We start from the raw sequence: 19,263 nt of genomic DNA on the forward strand, positions 1-19,263 counted from the left end.
TTAGATTTAGCATTACCATGGAAAAGGACAGAGATAAGGCAGGAGTAAAAGTCTTGAACTGGGGTAAGGCAAATTTTGCAGAAATGAGAAGGGACTTGGCTGAAGTGGACCGGACAACACTGCTGGAGGATAAAACAGTGGAAAACCAGTGGGAAGCACTAAAAAGCAAGATCCTAATTGTACAAAGTAGTTATGTCCCCTACAAAAATAAGAGTGGTACTGCCAAATCTAGACCCCGCTGGTTGTCTAGAGGAATATAGGGGAAGATCAAACAGAAAAAGAAAGCGTACAATAGGCACAAAGAATTTAGTACTGCAGATAGCCTAGACGAATATAGGAAGTGCAGGGATGAAGTAGAAAAGGAAATAAGGAAATCAAAGAGAGGGTATGAAAACAGATTAGCAAGTAAAGTTAAAGATAACCCAAAGATGTTTTACTAATACATTAATGCTAAAAGGTTAGTTAAGGAAAAAGTGGGACCAATGAGAGATGAAGATCGAAACTTGCAGTAGATGCAGAGGCTGTGGGAAGGGTTTTGAATGAAAATTTTGTCTCCGTGTTTACAAAGGAAAGGGAGGATGTAGATATAGTAGTCCAGGAGGAACACTGCGAGATATTGGCTGGGATCGTCATAGAGAGAGAGGGTTGAAGGGTTGAAATCCTTGAAAGTTGATAAGTCACCAGGGCCAGATGGATTGTTTCTGAACTGCTGAAGGAAGTTAGGGAGGAGATCGTAGATGCTCTGAGGATGATTTTCCAATCTTCACTAGATACAGGGGAGGACTGGAGAAATGCAAAGGTAGTTCCATTGTTTAAAAAGGGATCAAAGGAAATGCAAAACAATTATAAGCCAGTTAGTCTTACATCGGTGGTGAGCAAATTAGTAGAAACAATCCTGAGAGATGGGATTAACTGTCATGTGGAAAGGCATGGACTAGTCAGGGATGGTCAGCATGGATTTATTAAAGGAAGGTCTTGCCTCACAATTTTGATTGAATTCTTTGAGGAAGTGACAAGAAGAGTTGATGAAGGTAGTGCAGTGGATGTTGTGTACTTGGATTTCAGCAAGGCATTTGACAAGGTCCCTCATAGCAGATTGGTCAGGAAAGTAAAAGCCCATGGGATTCAGGGTAACGTGGCAAACTGGATAAAAGTTTGGCTTTGTAACAGGAAACAAAGGGTAATGGTCGATGGATGCCCTTGCGAATGGAAAGTTGGCTCAAGTGGTGTTCCACACGTCTCGGTGTTGGGACCCTTGCTGTTTGTGTTATATATTAACGATTTGGACATGAACATGGGGGGCACGATTGGGAAATTTGCAGATTACACAAAGATTGGCCAAGTAGTGGATAGTGTAGAGGATAGCCATAATCTCCAAAACAATATAGATGGGTTGGTGGAGTGGATGGTAAAGCGGCAGATGGATTTTAACATAGAGAAGTGTGAGGGCATACATTTAGGGAGGGCAAATAGTTACAGGGATTACACAATAAATGGGAATATACTAAGAGGGATAGATGAACTGAGAGATCTTGGTGTACAAGTACACAGGTCCTTGAAGGCAGCAGTTCAAGTAAACAAGGTTGTAAAGAAGGCATATGGAAAGGTCTCCTTCATTGGCAGAGGCATAGAATATAAAAGTAAGGATATAATGTTGGAGTTGTATAAAACACTGATGAGGTCACAACTGGAGTATTGTGTGCAGTTCTGGTCACCACATTACAGGAAGGTTGTAATAGCTCTGGAGAGAGTGCAGAGGAGGTTTACAAGAATGTTGCCAGGGTTAGAAAAGTGTAGCTACAAGGAGAGATTGGATAGGTTGGGGTTATTTTCTTTAGAACAAAGAAGGCTGAGAGGTGAGTTGATAGAGGTGTACAAAATTATGAGGGGAATAGATAGAGTGGGCATGATAAAATTGTTTCCCTTGGTGGAGAATTCTAGAACCAGGGGACATAGATTCAAGATAAGTGGCAGAAGGTGTAGGGGGACATGAGGAAAAACTTTTTTACGCAGATGTTAATGGGTGTCTGGAATTCGATGCCCAGGTTGGTGGTAGAGGCAGAAACTCTAAATTCTTTTAAAAAGTAAGGTGGGATTAGAAAGGGTACCTGGGTGTCCTCGGGCTGGCATGGAGAAGATGGGCTGAATGGCCTCCTTCTGTGGTTCTAAGTTGGTTAGATTTTCCCTTGTTAGAGATGGTCATTGCCTGGCATTTGTGTGTGATCTGGATGCTGTACCTAGCCGGCTCTCTACTGATGAGAGCATTCTTCTCTCGGGTCTGACACCTGTAGCATTGTCCATGAAGGTGTAATGTTCCTTGTGCCAGTGGTGACTGGTATACTTCCTTTTTTGAGATTGATTTACAACTGATGGGATGTTGATGAGATCCCTGCTTGCTGTGGCCTGCTGGCCAAGGAGGTGAAGCAGACAATGTTTAGAGCACCTTCTGTCCCCTTCCTCAAAAGGGCTGCTCAGTCGCTCAGGGGGCTGCCAAGTTTCACTTTGGCTTCTTTCTGGTGAAAAACAGCCCTAATGCCTGAGCCACCAGTGTGTAGTTTCACAGCCACAGCTCCCAGTGAATCCACACCTACTGCTTCATCGCTCGCCCGTCACCAGAATTTGTGACAGTTAAATGAAAGTTGGCAGATGATTAAAAATATGATGAATGTGACTTGCCTGTGAATTGGATGATAGTGAGAGAAAGTTTGCACATCATCAGCCTCACTTGCTGACCCATCTTGGAATGTAAAAATGTCTTAGAAATGAAACATTGTGATCTGCATTCTTTCCCAGGTGACTGGTGAGGGATAAACACATATGTCATAGATCATAGTCATAGAGGTCTACAGCACAGAAAAAGACCCTTCTGCCCATCGACCCTGAGCCAGTCAAACAAGTACCTAACTAATCTGCATTGAATATTGTTTAAAAAGTCCATTAGTTCCATTACAGAATACCACTACCTTATTGCGATTATTACTGATTCTGACACTAATACTAATGCATCAGCTTAGGTTGCATTAATGAAAATTGCTTTGACTAAATGCTGCCACAAATATGGAGTGACTGGAATATGAAGTTACCAAAGTATGTTTAAGCTGGTTTCAGTCAGCAACTAACTAAACTGTGCACCATACTTATATAGTGATGGGTGTCCAATCTTGCTGTTTGCCAACTATGGGTGCTTGTGCAGGACTTCCTGCATGCAGTATGGAGTAGTGCCATTACCCTGTGGCATTATGATATCACTGCAAAGTTAATGGGAATAATTTGCATGTGGTGATGTCATGGTGCAGAGCTATGATATAACTGAAATATGCTGATGCTGCTGGAGGAACATGTTTACAAACCTCAGGACTGGCAGCAGCCAAGAAGACCCAATCCAAGAATTAAACATCCACTGGATTTCTAGGGATAAGATAATTCCCTGCTGGCAATTCACAATTGACTTCTCCTTTGCACTTCCATTTGTCCTTTGCTATCCTTTCTCTTTCTCCACTGCCCCCTCCTGTCTCTTTTCAACTGCTTAAAATAGTCAGCCCCTAATTTGCATTTTAATTCAATGTAAAGGTTAAAGCTACCTGGACAGAGCACAAAATATCCAACCCCAGATTTAGTTCCTTTCATGCCTTCACTTCTTTGCTCTTTTCAGTGACTTGCAATGGAACTGCTATCAAGACTACACTATATGCCTTGGTTGCCATGACTGTTCTGTCATTCATTCTCTACAAGTTTGAGGGAACCTGTTGCATAATGCCCATCCTCCACCTGCTGCTATTACCTATTGTACCGCTGGCCTGTACTCTAGTGCACTACTGACTTCTCAGCTTTGCTTTCCTGCCATGTGGCCCTTTGCAGAAATTTGTATTTTTTTCCTAGGTTAGATCTGCCTTTGCTAATTTTTGAGCTTTACTGCGACTTCCACCTTTTTCTGTTGAGAATGTGCATTATGCTGGGCTGCTTCCATTTCACCACCTGGACTCTTTCTATTGGCTCCTGCAGGCTCAGTTTCTCTTTTTTACTGGGGTTTTTCACTCTACACCAAATTGTTTTATTTGTTTCCAACCTACCTGGCTGCTGCTGCCATGTCCCTGAATGATCTGTGCTATCTTCTCTTCTTGGCCATTACTCTACTCCACTCATCCTTGAGAGATTCCCCAAATGGACAGGGATGGTATGGCTCACCCAGCTCCTGCTACTGTATGTGATCTTGCTAGAAGGAACCGTTATGGAGACATTACATGATCACTTTGACATCAAAGGGATTATTAGAGACTCTTAACGTGGTTTCTGGGAAAGATCATGTCTCACCAACTTTGAGACATGGCAGATGCAACTTAATGCAGGGAAATGCAAGGTAATGAGATATGGCAGAGGGATAGAGCCATGGTCACAGAGGTCTATAGCACAGAAAAAGGCCCTTCAGCCCATTGAGTCTGCGCCGGTCAAACAAGTACCTAACTATTCTAATCCTATTTTCCAGCACTAGGCCCATACCCTTGTATGCCACGGCATCGCAAGCGCACATCCAAATACTTCTTAAATGTTATGAGGATTTCTGCCTCTACCACCCTTTCAGGCAGTGAGTTCCAGATTCCCACCACCCTCTGGGTGAAAAAATTCTTCCTCACATCCCCTCCTGTCCCTTACCTTAAATCTCCTGCCCCTTACCTTAAATCTATGCCCCCTGTTATTGATCCCTCCACCAAGGGATAAAGTTCCTTCCTCTCTGTCCTATCTATGCCCCTTGTAATTTTATATACCTCAATCATGTCCCCCCTCAATCTCCTCTGCTCCAGGGAAAATCTCTCCTCATAACTAAAACTCTCCAGCCCAGGCAACATCATGGTAAATCTCCTCTGCACTCTCTCTAGTGCAATCACATTCTTCCTATAATGCGGATTCCAGAACTGCACGCAGTACTCTAGCTGTGGCCTTACCAGTGTTTTATACAGTTCCAGCATAACCTCCCTGCTCTTATATTCTGTGCCTCGGCTATTAAAGGCAAATATCCCATATGCCTTTTTAACCACCTTATCTTCCTGTCCCGCTACCTTAAAGGACCAGTGGACATGCATACCAATGTTCCTCTGATCCTTGGTACTTCCCAGGGTCCTACCATTCATCGTGTATTCCTCTGCCTTGTTTATCCTGCCCAAGTGCATCACCTCATGCTTATCCGGATTAAATTCCATTTGCCACTGATCAGCCCACCTGACTAGTCCGTCCATATCCTTCTGTAATCTAAGGCTATCCGCCTCACTATTTACCATCCCACCAATTTTCTTTTACTGATCAACCCTCCTACGTTCAATTTTAAATCATTTATATATACTACAAACAGCAAGGGACCCAACACCGATCCCTGTGGAACCCCACTGAACTCAGGCATCCAGTCACAAAAATACCCCTCAACCATTACCCTCTGCTTCCTGCCACTCAGCCAATTTTGTATCCAATTTACCAAATTGCCTTGGATCCCATGGGCTCTTACCTTCATTAACAGTCTCCCATGCGGGACCTTATCAAAAACGTTGCTGAAGTCCAGGAAGACTACGTCAAATGCATTGTCCTCATCTACACACCTGGTCACATCTTCAGAAACTTCAATCAAATTGGTCAGGCATGACCTCCCCTTAACAAAGCTAAGTTGACTCTCCTTGATTAATCCCTGCCTTTCCAAGTATAGATTAGTTCTGTCCCTCATTATTGCTTCCAAAAGTTTCCCCACTACTGAGGTTAGGCTGACTGGCCTTTATCCCTTCCTCCCTTCTTGAATAACTGTACCACCTTGGCTGTCCTCCAGTCCTCTGGCACCTCCCCTGTAGCCAGAGAGGTATTGAAAATTATTGCCAGCGCCCCTGCTATCTCCTCCCTTGCATCACTCAACAGCCTGGGATACATTTCATCCGGGCCTGGAAATTTATCTACTTTTAAGTCTGCCAGACCACTTAGAACCTCCTCCCTTTCTATGCTAATTTCTTTAATTATATCACAGTCCTTCTGCCTGATTTCCATATCCACGTCGTCCCTCTCACTTGTGAACACTGACACAAAGTAATCATTTAGAACCCTACCTATGTCTGCCAGCTCCACACACAAATTACCACTATGGTCCTTAATGGGCCCTACTCTTTCCCTAGTTATCCTCTTACTCTTATTGTACTTGTAAAATAACTTTGGATTTTCCTTTATTTTACCTGCCAATGTTTTTTCATGCCCCCTTTTAGCTCTCCTAATTTAGTTTTTAAGTTCCCCCTACACATTCTATATCCCTCTAGGGCTTCCGCTGTTTTTAGCCCTTGATATCTGTCATAAACCTTCCTTTTTCTATTTATCCAATCCTGTATATGCCTCAACATCCAGGGTTCCCTGGATTTGTTGGTCCCAAATTTGTCTTTACTAAATATTTTGGCCCTGTACTCTCCCTATTTCCTTCTTGAATGAGTCCCAATATTCTGATGCAGATTTACCTAGAAGTAACTGCTCCCAGTCCACTCTGGCCAAATCATATCTGATCTTATTAAAATCGGCCTTCCCCCAATTTAGAACTCTGATTTCTGGCCCATCCTTGTCCTTTCCATAACAACCTTGAACCTATCTGCAAAATGCTCCCCCACTGATACCTCAACCACTTGAATGGCTATATTCCCTAAAATTAAGTCCAGGACGGCCCCTCTATTGTAGTGCCTTCTACATACTGGCTTAAAATGCTCTCTTGGATGCATTTTAAGAATTCCGCTCCCTCTAAACCTATTACGCTATGACTAACCCAGTTAGTGTTGGGGAAGTTGAAATCCCCCACTATTACTACCCTATTACTTTTACACTTCTCTGAAATTTGCCTACAAACCTGCTCTTCTATTTCTCTCTGACTGTTTGGGGGCCTCTGGAACACTCCCAGCAATGTGATTGCTCCTTTTTTGTTTTTTTAGTTCTACCCATATGGCTTCATTTGAGGAGCCTTTTAAGATGTCATCCCTTCTTACTGCTATAATTGATTCCTTGATCAATATTACAATACCCCCTCCTCTTTTACCTCCTTCCCTACCTCGCCTGAAGACCCTATATCCTGGAATATTGATCTGCCAATACTGCCCCTCTCTCAACCATGTCTCTGTGACAGCAATGACATCATACTTCCATGTGTTAATCTGTGCCCTCAACTCATCTGCCTCATTTGTCAGACTCCTTGCATTAAAATAAATACCATCTAACCTTGCCAAACTCCCTTGTGTCTTGACTGGCCTATAATTTCTATGCCTTCACTTGCTCTCTCTTCTAATTTTGGCTGTGCATTTCCCCCTGCTGAAGCTCCCTCTCAGGACCCCAACCTCCTGCCAAGTTAGTTTGAACCCTCCCCAACAGCACTAGCAAGCCTCCCAACAAGGAAAAAAACAAAAAAACCGCGGATGCTGGAAATCCAAAACAAATACAGAATTACCTGGAAAAACTCAGCAGGTCTGGCAGCATCGGCGGAGAAGAAAAGAGTTGACGTTTCAAGTCCTCATGACCCTTCGACAGAGTCCTGTCGGGTCATGAGGACTTGAAACGTCAACTCTTCTCCGCCGATGCTGCCAGACCTGCTAAGTTTTTCCAGGTAATTCTGTTTTTGTCTCCCAACAAGGATGTTGGTCCCATTCTGGTTTAGGTGCAACTCGTCTGCCTTGTACAGATCTCACCGTCCCAAGAAACGGTCCCAATGTCCCAGAAATCTAAAGCCCTCCCTCCCTCACCATTTCTCCAACCACCCATTCATCTGGACTAACCTTCTATTTCTATACTCACTTGCGTGTGGTACCGGAAGTAATCCAGAGATTTCTACTTTTGAGGTCCTGTTTTTTAATCCTTTTCCTTGCTCCTAAGCTCTGCTTACAGGACCTCATCCCTCTTTCTACCTATGTCACTGGTACCAACATGTACCATAATCTCTGTCTGTTTGCCCTCCCCATTTAGAATGCCCTGCAGCTGTTCAGTGACATCCTTGACCGTGGCACCAGGGAGGCAACATACCATCCTGGAGTCACATCTACAGCCGCAGAAACACCTGCCTGCTCCCCTTACTTTTGAGTTTCCTACCACTATTGCTCTCCCCCTCTTTTTCCTCCCCCCCTCTCCCCTAACGTGCAGCTGAGCCACTCAGTGCCATGAGCGTGGCTGCACTCCTCAGAGTAACCGTCATTCTCACCGTTTTCCAACATAGATAAACAATTCTCGAGTGAGATGCATCCTGCAGATTTCCTGACTACCTGCCTGACACCTTTCTTCTGACTTATGGTCACCCATTCTCTCTCTGTCTGCACTTCCGTAAGCTGTGGGGTGACCATGTCTAAAAACGTGCTATCCACGAAACTCTGACCCTCGCGAATGCACCTCAGTGCCTCCAGCTGCCGCTCAAGCTCCGAAACTCAGAGCTCAAGTAGCTGCAGCTGGTGGCACTTCTTGCACATGTGGTCAGTCAGAGCGCAAGGAGCGTCTAGGACTTCCCACATGTTGCAGGCGATACATAACATGGGACTGAGCTGTCCTGCCATGCCTCTATTTGGAAAAAAATCCCTTAATTTAAGTTAAATACAGCAAAAAAAAGTTAAATTATTTATGTACTTTAAATAAAAACTAGAACCCTTACCTTTCCTTAGCTTAATCTATTTTAAACTGGAGAAAAACACTTACCCACCACTCACCAACCAGCTCTCACCTTTGTGCTGACATCACTTTTTGAAGCTTCCCCACACTCACACTGGTTCTGATCTCTCTGCCGTTCTCTTGTGCTGTCTTGTGATATCACTCTTGTTATTTTCAACAGGAGTTGACTGCAGGACTCTCTTCCCAAACTGCTTCACCGCGATGCTGATTGTAGGACACTCTTCCCAGACTGTTTCACCACGATGCTGACTGCAGGACACTCTTCCCAGACTGCTTCACAGCGATACTGACTGCAGGACACTCTTCCCATGTTAATGTTTCATCGAAAAGACTGCATCTCAAACAGTTCAGGACTCCCTCAGCTTGGACTATGTGATCCAGTTTCTGGAGTGGGAATCTGACCCTACAAGCTTCTGCCTCTGAGGCAAGAGCACTACCACTAAGCCAGGACTGACAATTTTCTAAGCCAGGGCTGACAATTGGTAGATAATGTGCAAAATGGAATGTACTTGAGGTGCTGGGAGATCTTGGGGTTTTAGTGGTAAAGATTAGAAATTTGGATTATAACCAGCTCCAAATGCGATAGGGAATTGGGTATACGTTTGATAGTTATGATATGATTCTATCAGAGAGAAATGGTTGAGGGAAGGGCAGGACTCGCACTCAATATTCCAGTGTATAGAATCTTCAGGTGTGATGGGGGAGGGGGGTGTGGGGGTTGTAAAAGAGGAGGTGGCATTGTACTATTGATCAAGGAGTCAATTACTGCAGTAAGGAGGGATGGTATCTTAGAAGGTTCCTCAAATGAGGTCATATGGGTAGAACTTAAAAACAAAAAGGGGGAAATCACAGGGATTGTACTGTAGACCTCCAAACAGTCAATGGGAGAGTAGGCAAATCTCAGAGAAGTATAAAAATAATAGGATAATAATAGGGGATTTCAACTTCTCCAATATTAACTGGGATAGTCTTAGTATGAAAGGCTTAAAGGGGGCAGAATTCTTAAAGTACGTTCAGGAGAGCTTTTTCAGCCAGCATGTAGAAAGTCCTACAAGAGAAGGGATGGTACTGGATCTAATCTTAGGGAATGAAGCCGGGCAAGTGATAGAAGTGTCAGTGGGGGTGCTCTTCAGGGATAGTGTTCATAACTGTGTAAGATTTAAGGTAGTTTTGGAAAAGGACAATGATGAACTAGAAATAAAGGTCCTGAATTGGGGGAAGGCCAATTTTAATATGATAAAACAGGATCTGGCCAAACAGGATCTGGCCAGTGGACTGGGAGCAGCTACTTGTAGGAGAGACCTGTGGGAGTCATTCAAAAAGGAAATAGTGAGAGTTCGGGGCCAACATGTTCCCATAAAGGTGAAGGGTAGGACCAATAAATCCAGGGAACCTTGGATGTCAAGGGATATAGACAATTGGATAAGGAAAAAAGGAGGCTTATGGCAGATACAGAGGGCTGACAAAAGCAGAAGCCCAAGAGGAGTATAGAAAATGTAGGGGGGTACTTAAAAAAGTAATTAGGAGAGCAAAGAGGGGTCATGTAAAAACACTGATGGGCAAGATAAAGGAAAATCCCAAGGCATTTTATAAATATATTGGCAAGAGGATAACCAGGGAAAGACTAGGGCCCATTAGGGACCAAAGTGGCAATCTGTGTGTGGAGCCAGAGGACATAGGTAAGGTTTAAATGATTGCTTTTCATCTGTGTTCATTATGGAAAAGGATGATGTAAGTGTAGAAATCAGGGAGGGGGACTTGAACAAATTAGCATTGAAAGGAAGGGGGTATCAGCGGTTTTAGCGGTCTTAAAAGTGGATAAGTCCCCAGGCCCAGATGAAATGTATCCCAGCTCCTATGTGAGGCAAGGGAGGAGATTGCAGGGGCTCTGACACTAATTTTAAAATCCTCTCTGCCACAGGAGAGGTGCCAAAGAACTGGAGGACAATGAATGTGGTACCGTTATTTAAGAAGGGTAGTAGTGATAAACCAGGTAATTACAGGCCAGTGAGTCTAATATCTGTGGTAGGGAAACAATTGGAAAAAGTTCTGAGGGACAGGATTAATCACCACTTGGAGAGGCAGGGATTAATCAAGGATAATCAGCATGGCTTTGTCAAGGGGAGATCATGTCTAACAAATTTGATTGAATTTTTCGAGGAGGTGACCAGTTGTGTAGATGAGGGTAGTGTAGTCGATGTAGTCTACATGGACTTCAGTAAGGCTTTTGACAAGGTCTCGCATGAGAGAATGGTCAAGAAGGTAAGACCCCATGAGATCCAGGACAATTTGGCAAATTGGATCCAAAATTGGCTTAGTGGCAAGAGGCAGAGTGATTGTCGAAAGTTATTTTTGCAATTGGAAGCCTGTGATGAGTGGTGTACCACAGGGATTGCTGCTGGGACCCTTGCTGTTTGTAGTGTACTTTAATGATTTAGACGTGAATGTAAGAGCTATGATCAGTAAGTTCGCAGATGACATGATAATTGGTGGTGTCGTAAATAGTGAGGAGGAAAGACTTAGATTACAGGACGATATAGATGGGCTGGTAAGATGGGCGGAGTAGTGGCAAATGGAATTTAATCCTGAGAAGTGTGAGGTGATGTATTTTGGGAGGACTAACACAGCAAGGGAATATACAATGAATGGTAGGACCCTAGGAAGTACAGAGGACCAGAGGGACCTTAGTGTACATGTGCATAGATCCCTGAAGGCAACAGCACAGGTAGATAAGGTGGTTAAGAAAGCATATGGGATACTTGCCTTTATTAGCTGAAGCTAATTATTGGAGCTGTATAAAACACTAGTTAGGCCGCAGCTGCAGTACTGTGTGCAGTTCTGGTCGCCACGCTGAAGGATGTGATTGCACTGGAGAGGGTGCAGAGAGATTCGCCAGGATGTTGCCTGGGCTGGAGCGTTTCAACCATGAGAAGAGACTGGATAGGCTAGGGTTGTTCCTTAGAGCAGAGAAGACAGAGAGGGGACCTGATAGGGGTATACAAAATTATGAGGGGCATAGTTCAGGTAGATGGGAAGAAACTTTTCCCCCTAGCGGAGGTGTCAATAACCAGGGGGCATAGATTTAAGGTAAGGGGCAGGAGGTTTAGAGGGGATTTGAGGAAAAGTTTTCTCACCCAGAGAGTGGCTGGAATCTGGAACATGCTGCCTGAGGGGGTGGTAGAGGCAGGAACCCTCACAACATTTAAAGAAGTATTTAGATGAGTACTTGAAATGCCATAGCATACAGAGTTATGGGTCAAGTGCTGGAACATGGGATTAGAATAAATAGATGCTTGATGGCTGGCATGGACATGATGGGCCAAAGGGCTAGTTTCTACGCTGTATAACTCTATGACTCTATGATTTTAATAGAGGTAAATATAACATCATGCAAGTGAAGGACTAATGCTAAATATATGAACGTTTCATAATTTTGCAAACTTAGGGCTTTTGAAGAGGAGAAAGACGTCTGTGTTATTCTGCAAGAATATCTGAGCCTGAATCTTCTGTTCGGGGTGCTGGGGCGGGTGATGGCTTTTGACAAGATCCCGCGTGGGAGAATGGTCGAGAAGGTAAGAGCCCATGGGATCCAGGACAATTTGGCAAATTGGATCTAAAATTGGCCTAGTGGCAGGAGACAGAGGGCGATGATTGAAGGTTGTTTTGAGATTGGAAGTCTGTGACGAGTGGTGTACCACAGGGATCGGTGCTGGGACCCTTGCTGTTTGTGGTGTACATTAATGATTTAGATGTGAATATAGGAGGTATATGGCGATATTGGGCGTGCCTCCCGATGTCACCATACGTCATTCCAATCTTCAGTTCGGTGGGGGCGCATTGGAGTCAAAGGCCTATTAAGGCCATTTAAATACCAATTGTAATAATTAACAGGGCTGCCAGTCCAACCTTTAAGGTTGGTGGGCAGGCGAAGAGCCCAGGCGGCCTTCGCATTTTTCATGGAACCTCATCCATAGACAGGATGAGGTTTCATGAAGGGTTTATAAATGTAATAAAACTTTTTAGTAAAATTCATTGACATGGCCCAGCTTGAGTGACACTGTCACATAAGGGGACATGTCTGAATAATTTTTTAAATTCTTTTTTGCAAAGTTTTATTATAAAATTAATCTCCCTGAGGCAGCTTTGTACCTCAGGGAGATTTCTGCCCTCTTTCACGCACATGCACGAAAAAGCACAGGCCCTGACTCTCCCTTCCTTGGATTCACCTAGTTCTGTTGAAGGGTCATGAGGACTCAAAACGTCAACTCTTTCTTCTCCGCCGATGCTGCCAGACCTGCTGAGTTTTTCCAGGTAATTCTGTTTTTGTTTTCCACTAAAGTGATAACTAGTTTAAAGGGATTTTGTTTCTACTTAGACAACTGAGGCTTTTTAATCTGGAGAGAATACATTTCAAGGAGATTTAATTGTTAACTATACAAACATAGAACACAGGAGGTATCTGCGGAACAAGTTGTTGGTTCATACAGTGAATGCTGATTCCATGCAAGCACTGAAAAAAAACCAGATGTATTTCTAACTGTGGCAGATATCACACTGTAAAAACAAAATTGAGATAGGGTACTGAGGGATGTGTCTCTTAGTCTTTGTGGTCCCTGAATCATCTTTTATTATCTTTTGGTTGGGGGGTGGTGGTGGTTGGGGATGAATTTTTCAAAGTTATTTCCTTCCCCCACCTTTTAAATTAGCCAAGGATTTTCATCCTCTTGGCTCTTTCAACTTGCATTCATGAAATGCCTTTATTGTATTTAATGGAAAGATCATTTTTTCCTAATATTACGCTTTGGGACACTTTTTAAAGCAGGCTTATGGGGGCTGTGTAATGTGTATATGTTTGTGTATGTCTAGTTTAATTAAACTGCAGAGTCAGACTGCAATGTTTGAATCATCAAACCAGATGAGGTATAAAGCAAGCATTTGAATTGGAGATGGGTAAGCTGGGATGAAGCCTCAGTGTGATTGGAATTTGCATTTTTAGATAAGTTGAGAGGTTGTTTGCTTTTCAAAGGGTCATGATAAGATGTTTACAACTGGCAAGGTAAATAAGGTAAAGTTATTAAGTTTATTTTTTCCAAAAGTGCTGGCCATAATAGCAACATGAAAGATTTTTATATACTGGGGAAAATAACTTGCAAAGACAGGTTTAAACAATGGGATTTACAGATCAAAAGGGCAAAAATATATTTAAAGAAAGATGGAAAGCTGTGTGTGGTGTGGTCATGGAGATCATGGAAGGCGTACTGTGTGAAACAGACCTGTGGGGAAAAGCCTCTAGCCACCCTGAAGAAGTTTGCTGTTCCAGTAACCAAGGTTTTGTGAAAGGGCTTTGGAGTCCCATTGTCAAATGAGAGGGAGAAAGAAGCTGTGAAATACCTCCCTTATAATAACAATGGGTGCTTGTGGTAATATTGCTGGATGTTTTATAGATTAGGAATCTATTTGGAGTGTTGCCTGGAAGGGGTGTGTAGTCAGAAGTTTAGTTAAGTAGAAATCTTGTGAGAACTGTTATACAATTAAATATAACTATGTAACTGGAGTCTTGTGTGTTTAAGTTTTCTTTTCTTTTGTTAATACATGTTTAAATTTAATCTTTAAAATCTCTAAAGGTGGTAGTGGACTCATTGCTTCTGACATCAGTACACAAACCTTCTCATAATAAATATAAATTGCAAAATTGTCATAATGGTGTGGTCAAGTTTTCCTTTGGGATTTGGTCAGCCTGGCAAATACCACCTGCAACATCGTAACATGTAGTAAAAATGTCCCAAAGCACTTCACAAGAAGATTATCAAACCAAATTTGACACCCAGCATCATTGGTCAAAGAGATAGGGGTTTCAGGCAATGAATCCAAGAAGGTCTGCAAAAGAGATGGAGAGATTTAGGGAGGTGATTCCAGAGACTAAGGTCTGGCAGTTTGAGGCATGGCACCAAAGGTGGACTGTTGAAAATCAAAGATCCATAGGAGGCCAGAATTGGAAGGATACAGAGATCTCTGAGGGCTAGAGGAGATAACAGAATTCTGAAGGGTCAAATCCATTTAGAAATTTGAACACAAAGATGAGAATTTTAAAGTCAAGGCCATGTTGGAACAGGAGCCAATATAAGACAGCAAACACAGGTTAGGATACAGGTAACAGAGTTTCTGATGAGCTGAAGTTTACAGAGGGTGGGAGGCTAGCCAGGAGAGTATTGGAATAATTAAGTCTGGTAGTAACTGAAACATGGAAAAGAATTTCGGCAGTAGATGAGCTGAGGCAGGGATGGAGGTAGGTGATAGTACAGAGGTAAAAGTAGGTAGCCTTGATGATGGAGAGGGTATTGGGGCAGGGGCTCAGGATCAAATAGGACCCTGAGATTGTGAGCAGTCCAGTACAGCCTCAGAAAATGGCCAGGGAGGGGGGTGGAATAGGTGGCTTGGGACAAATGACAATGGCTGTGTTATCTTGAGGCATTTACAGCCTCTGAAACTGCATTTTCTGTTGATTTAACCAACTTTAAAGAACACCAGTAGTATTATGGATTAAATATAAAGGGGCTGTCTTCTACCCTTCTCATTCTATGATATTATATTGTCCCTTGACATGTAGCTGTATTTAAATAAAAGGATTATATTTAGGGAGTCATTTTCTAATTTTATGCTTCAGGTGGAGAGTTTCACTTTTCTTATTCATTCATGAGATGTGGGCTTCACTGGCTTCACCAGCATTTATTGCACACCCCTGTCTGCCCTTGGGAAGGTGGTGGTGAGTTGCCTTCTTGAACCACTGCAGTCCATGTTGTGTAGGTATACCCACAGTGCTGTTAGGAAGAGGGTTCCAAGATTTTGACCCAGTGACAGTGAAGGAACAGCGATATATTTCCAAGTCAGGATGGTGAGTGACTTGGAGGGGAGCATCCAGGTGGTGGTGTTCCCATCTATCTGCTGCCCTTGTCCTTCTAGATGGTAGTGGTCGTGGGTTTGGAAGGTGCTGTCAAAGGAGCCTTTGTGAATTCCTGCAGTACATCTTGTAGATGGTACACACTGCTGCTACTGTGCATCGGTGGTGGAGGGAGTGAATGTTTGTGGATGTGATGCCAGTCAAGTGGGCTGCTTTGTCCTGGATGGTGTCAAGCTTCTTGAGTGTTGTGGGAGCTACGCTCATCCAAGCAAGTGGGGAGTATTCCATCACACTCCTGACTTGTGCCTTGTAGATGGTGGACAGGCTTTGGGGAGTCAGGAGGTGAGTTGCTCGTCACATGATTCCTAGCCTCTGACGTGCTCTTGTAGCCATAGTATTTATATGGCTAGACCAGTTCAGCTTCTGGTCAATGGTAACCCTCAGGATGTTGATAGTGGGAGATTCATGATGGTAATGCCATTGAACATCAAGGGGTGATGGTTGGATTCTCTCTTGTTGGAGATGGACATTACCTGACACTTGTGTGGCATGAATGTTATTTGACACTTGTCTGCCCAAGCTTGGGTATTGTCCAGGTCTTGCTGTATTGTTGGTAGTGAAACATCTGCATGAATTTCCAAATGTGTAGATGAAATACTCTTCCAGTGGTGTGAAGTCAGAAAGTTGCTTTCTAATATCTCCAAACTGAAAGGCAAGGAGCAGTCATTGATTTCCTTGCAACCTTTATTGTCACTGTCCTTCCACAATCTAAAAGCTTTATAAAACCAACATTGGTGTCATCTAGCTGTTATCTCTTGATTTTTATTCTTCTCTGATCCTTTTCAGAGTTTATAATGTCCTTCACTGTAAGCCTTCTCTCTTATCTCAATTTTTCAGTAAACAGCAAAGAGAATTAAAGAATAAAAATAATATTATTCAGCTGGATGCAATACATTTTACTCAGCAGGCGTTTAATGCCACAAACAAAAGGACTGCTTTTGCCACTTATTTGCACATGTGGATCGGGGTCATATTTAGGACAAACCAACAGTTCTTGTTCTATACAATAGATGAAGAGGAGCCCTACACTTGACCTCTGGAACCCAAATTTGGAATTGAAATCTGGAAGCCAAATTTCTGCAGCTAGACACTCCCCCAGCTACTATTATGAAAGCCAACTATTTGTCAAGTGACTTAGTTATAAATATCCTATTACAGTGCAAGATCCCAACCCACCAATAATGATCTCTGCACACTAGAACCTCTGATTTAGGGAATATCTAAAATTAATAATGGAGATACAGCCAAATAATTTCCCTTTATCACATGCTTTTTATATAACTCTCAAAGCAATGCTTAAAAAGGGCCTCTACTGTATTCTGGTGCATGGCTGAAAAAAACGGTCTATGTGTCTTGAGCTGTTTTTGTTCAACTTCATGAGCAATATTGTAGAAAATGTTCATCTAGAGTGACATGCCTTTGTGACTGGAACATTCCGTTTACAAATTGCATCCGCATGAACAAAACAATCCCCTGCAGCTGTGAATTTCCAAAGAGACTTTATTTTTTGGCGTGGAAATGTTCTCAATTTGACCCCACGTTCCAGAGAACCACAGAAGTTTATAGCATAGAAGGAGCCATTGGGCCATCATGTCAATGTTGGCTTTTTATTTAAAGAAACCCAAAACTAATCCATTGGTTCCACACTCTCCCCATGTTTCTACCTTTCTGTGTATTGAGTTATTATCCAATATTCCCTGTTGAGAAGCAATGTGTTAAGTGACCTGTAAGTTGTTAAAACCTCAACACTGACTCTCCAAACAGAGGAAATAGACTCTGCCTATTCATTCCATCAACATTTTTCATAATTTAAAAAAAACTGTATTAAATCTTCCCCATGTTCTCTGTTCCAGTGAAAATAGTCCCAGTATCTCAAGTCTCTCCTCATGAATACCGTTTCCTTTCCGTCCCTGCCATCATGCTAGTCAGTCTATATTGAATGTTCCCTATGGATTAGAAGTATTTTATGATGCTGTACTCAGACTTTCCGGAATTGTGTATTTGAACCATTAGGTGTCTCTGTTTGTCCACTGTATGAGTATCTTCCTAGTGAGTGTATACACCATTCCTTGTAACATTAATATATTGATAATGCAATAGCCATCCTTTTGCCCTCTTTCAGGACATTGTTGAGTACAATGTTGTTTCTGCTGGTGTTTTCTGTTATTGGGAGTAAACTATAGATTACTAGCAACTTTCCCCTCACCATTCACTCATTGGAAAAAGGAAGTTAACCTCAAACTTCTTAGTAACGCTCTCTCAAAATTGGAGTTCCCTCTCCTCTCATCCTTCACCTATCACAATACCTCTATAGCTGTCGATCTGTTAAACTACTCTGTCACATCGCTTTGAATCTTTTATTCCCACTGAGTCACTCACAACCTCTCATTCATTCTAGTATACAGAAGCTGCATTTTTGCTTCTTTAAGGGAAAAGGCCACAAAAGTAAGTGCAGCTGGCATACCACAGATCTAATCATTCGCTGGATTTGGCTCCAGCATGTCAAACATTTCTGATCCTCCCTCTCCTCAAACAAGTCCTCCCTTGACTCTTAGGGCATCTTGAAGTCAGGGTAATCCATAAGGTCTTTTCCATGATGACTAACCACTTTCTCAAACCCATTACCTTTTTCCTTCCACACTCATCTCCATTATTCATGGGTGTCTTCACCTCTAAGATTAAAACCACTTGTGCAACTACTTCTGGTACTCGCAGCATCAGCGGAGAAGAAAAGAGTTGACGTTTCAAGTCCTCATGACCCTTCAACAGAACTGATTGAATGTTAGAAGAGGGGTGAAATATAAGCTGGCTTAAGGTGGTGGGGGGGGGGAGAGAGAGAAGTGGCAGGGTGGTGGTGTGGTTGTAGGGACAAGCAAGCAGTGATAGGAGCAGATAATCAAAAGATGTCACAGACAGAAGAACAAAGAGGTGTTGAAGGTGGTGATATTATCTAAACGAATGTGCTAATTAAGAATGGATGGCAGGACACTCAAGGTACAGCTCTAATGGGGGTGGGGTGGAAAGACTAGCAGGGCATAAAAGATATAGATTTAAAAATAATGGAAACAGGTGGGAAAAGAAAAATCTATATAAATTATTGGAAAAAACAAAAGGAAGGGGGAAGAAATGGAAAGGGGGTGGGGATGGAGGAGGGAGTTCAAGATCTAAAGTCGTTGAATTCAATATTCAGTCCGGAAGGCTGTAAAGTGCCTAGTCGGAAGAAGAGGTACTGTTCCCCCAGTTTATGTTGGGCTTCACTGGAACAATGCAGCAAGCCAAGGACAGACATGTGGGCAAGAGAGCAGGGTGGAGTGTTAAAATGACAAGCGACAGGGAGGTTTGGGTCTCTGTGTTTAATTGACTGCCACTCCTCTTCAAGAAATGCCTACCTTGAAGAAGTACTGCTCCTCTATCCGACAAGATTTCCGTATCTCTCTTTTGCCTTGTTCACCTTCATTGCTTTCCATCTCTCTCGTGGTGTTTGACAAGGTGTTTACTAAAACCCGCTTTCACAGCCATATCTCCTTTCTCAGTGACTGTCTCCGTCTCCTACTTACCCCACATAGATTTCAACAGAAACTCCATTCCTCTTGTTTCGAACCCACCCATGATTACAGGTATCTCCGGGATATAAAACATTTCTCGGACTGCTTTTCCTG

Source organism: Carcharodon carcharias, chromosome 10 (assembly GCF_017639515.1).
Source record: "Carcharodon carcharias isolate sCarCar2 chromosome 10, sCarCar2.pri, whole genome shotgun sequence".
Classification (NCBI taxonomy): domain Eukaryota; kingdom Metazoa; phylum Chordata; class Chondrichthyes; order Lamniformes; family Lamnidae; genus Carcharodon; species Carcharodon carcharias.